Source organism: Podarcis erhardii (genome assembly GCF_964252035.2).
Source record: "Podarcis erhardii genome assembly, chromosome: 1".
Classification (NCBI taxonomy): Eukaryota; Metazoa; Chordata; class Lepidosauria; order Squamata; family Lacertidae; genus Podarcis; species Podarcis erhardii.
In genome coordinates this window covers 54,968,445-54,971,774 of record NC_138497.1, presented here as the reverse complement: position 1 = coordinate 54,971,774, position 3,330 = coordinate 54,968,445, and the positions used below count along the sequence as shown (strand labels likewise).

Below are 3,330 nucleotides of genomic sequence, written 5' to 3'. Positions count from 1 at the left end.
TGCCAATCAGATTCCCATGGTAACAATGGTATATAGTGTTATTTCCATGGTGATCTGGCACAGAATGAGGAACACAGCCAGAAGGAATTTAGAAGGCTGTGTAAAAAGAGTCTTGCCCACCATGAAGTGGGACTCCCCATCTTTACAGCCTTCTGAGATACTTCTGAGGCTGTGTTCCTTTTTCTTTGGCAATCACTAAGGAAGCAATACTATAGAGGACCTTTTCCATGGGAATCTGAGTGGCACAGGAAGAGAAACATGACTGAAGGAACTCAGAAGGCTGTGGAGACACAGCATCCTGCCAGCTGCAAACAGTGGTTGCGAGATTTCAAAAAAGTGTTAATGAAATAAAAACCCCACCCTTACTACTTCATCTGTAATGTAAGGTACAATATCTGTCCCCCACATCCTAGAAATCTGATTCTTCCCTATGAGAACAGTCAAAATTCCCTCCCTACTTTTGTGGGTGGATAGTCCTACAAAAAGGGTAATTTGACATCCATACTCAGACATCTTCTTTCAGCAAAAATGATGCAAACATTGACACCAGACGCATATGATGAGCAACCCTATTTAACCAGCAACAGTAGATTGTGGTTTGGATCAGTGCTGTATTTATGTATAAGCTAAACAAGCTATAGCTTAGGGCCCCACTCTCTTGGGCCCCCCCAAAAAAAATTAAAGTAAAAAAAACCTGGATGTACATTTCCAAAATATAAGATAAGTTCAACAATCACTTTGATAAAATACATGTTTTGTTATGTGCAAATGGCTTTAGATACATATTAGGTCCATAAATCACTATATAGCATATATTCAACACAAAAAACAGTGACAATTTGTTGTTGACAAAGGACAGCTGGACATATAAAGGGCCCCATTACCTTCAGTAGCCGAGGGCCTCATCAAACCTAAATCCAGCCCTGGTTTGGGTGCTGCTCTCCCTAGGACAAATATGCTGACCTGGACAGATGTGAGTTGTGCAAGATATGCAGAGAGCATCAGGTCAGTGAAGGCTGCCCTGCAAGTATGACCTTGAGGAAATATATCTATATCCCCTGCAAAGAGTGACTTGAAGTCCCAAGATGTGAATCCTGCAGAAACATCCGCAGACACATAATTGGAAATGTCAAAATTGCCAAGATAACAAATTATTTCTCGAAGAAACCAAATAAAATGCATGCAGTTAATAAGACTAATAGAAAATTATCTATTTGGGGTTTTCATAGAAGAAGCAGCTGAAAACACAAGAGACTTGCAAGTGGTTGTCTACACACTTGCCAGTGGGCTGCTTTCTTTCCATACCTTCAGACACACTGAGCCTAGGCGGAGTATTAAAGGCCCTAACAAGCACATTCAGTGCATTGGAGAAAAATGTATTCCAAGCACTGAACACTAGCATCAAGGAAGCCAAAGTGCTTTTTTAAAATGCCATGGGAATCCCTAGCAGCTTTCAACATGGAGATGTAAGGAATTTTTCTATTTCAGCTACATTCACTTCACTTTTCTAGTCCAAAGCTGAGACTGGAATTGTGGCAGTGTGTGTGTGACAGAGAGGGAGGCTATGTGATTTTGCTTTGTGATCATAGTACTGCATTGGTGATATTATGGTAATTCATGAAGCCCCCATGATAAGCCACCCATGAAGCCACTCCTGCACCACCCATGATAAGTCACAGAGAATCAAATAACAAGCATTACATAGGATGCCAGCAGGAAGTCCAATATTATATTATATTATAATTAAGAAATATTGTAATATTTCTTTATAATATTATAAAGAGGTGTATTCCACCTCTTTTCCTTCCATTTTAAACAGTGCAATTCCCCCCCCCAAAAAATGTAATCTGCATCTTTTTCCAACCATTCTCCACCAATGAATGAGAAAACAACTTTCATTTGAAAAAGATCAAAAGGGACAGAACATTTTGGAGAAATGCGCATAAGTGGAGTGCAGGTTTTTTGTGGTGCCTTTGCTTACTTTAAAGGTGGCAAACGTGTCCCTTCTTTAATTCTGAAAATTATATTTCTGGTGGTTTGCACTCTGCAGCCTTCACAGGTACCCATGCTAAAACATCCATGATATTGTCAGATGGGCTTTCCTGTAAATGAAGAAGGCAGGGATTCTGCCTAACATCTACATGACTGTTGGCCATTGTTATTTACCATATGTAATATATTTAAAAATTATTAAAACCAAAATTGCCACACATGTCAATCTCAGACAATTAATAGACATCCTCCTCAGCTTCCCATACCTTAAATGAAACCCTGGAAAAGACATTAAGCGGTAGTTCTTTCTGTAGGGGGTTTTCAGATCACACTCACCCACCACCCATGGCTACCTCACAATGATAAAGAGAGCACAATCCCACATCCACTGAATTTTAAAATAAATTCTAAAGCACCCTGCAAAAGAGGTGGAAAAAATGGAAGAACACTTTGAGAAGTCAGGTTTTGACACAGCTCTAATTTTAAAAGCTAGTACATCTCCTGTTGTTTTCCTAGGTACACACTGTCTCTGCTTACAACATTGTGTTTTACATTTCCTGTGCTATGATAAAATATGTGCCTCAAACAACTTATCCAACTACAAGTGCAGCCAAGCACTTGAAACTCACACCATTATTTTCAACTGTAACCTAGCACAAATCTGCACTGAAGGTATGTAACTTTGTGTTTGAGAGCTAACAAGGGCTTGCTCTGGAAAGCAGTCTGTGTTAACAAAACTGGATGGAAGCCATTAACAAATACTTTTCTATCGGAGATATACTGGCAACTATTGAACCCTTTTGTGTCATTAAGGTTAGAACAAGATGCAGACACAGTTGAAAACTAATCCACAAATTAGCCCCATAGACCATGATACAAAACAAAAATGACCTTGTGCTGTAGCATTCTATTTCAATCAAAACTTTTTTCTTGTTCTTTTGAGGGTCACATTTCTGGAATCTGGAATCTACAGCTTGTATATAGAAAGTCTGGATATTTAAACTATGGGTTCTGCTCAGAACCCATACTTGAATTACTTGAGTTAGTAAAAGATTTAGCCTGGGCAAGAGTTCAAGAATCTGGAACTTTGATGACTCTGGGTGTGGCAGCTTCCATTGCTAATGAAATAAACTGCTATTTAATGTGAACAGAATCTTGTCTTTTTAGCATTTGGAATGGTTGAGACAAATGTAGCAAAGAAAGAACTGATTCCTTTATTGAAGGAGTAGCACAGATCCTACTTTCTTGTGACTTCATTCCATTCTGCTCTAAAAGTATAAGAAACTGCTAAAATAAGCTTCTGCAGTAAGTGTGGTTCTGGTATTTGTATATGTTGGC

The 3,330-nt window shown here is 38.9% G+C and overlaps 1 protein-coding gene across 4 annotated transcripts in view; it reads right to left on the bottom strand.

Moving 5' to 3' along the window:
• Positions 1-3,330, bottom strand: part of LRRC4C (leucine rich repeat containing 4C) — a 614,780-nt gene that overhangs the window by 507,473 nt on the left and 103,977 nt on the right. The gene's annotated exons all lie outside the window — the stretch shown is intronic.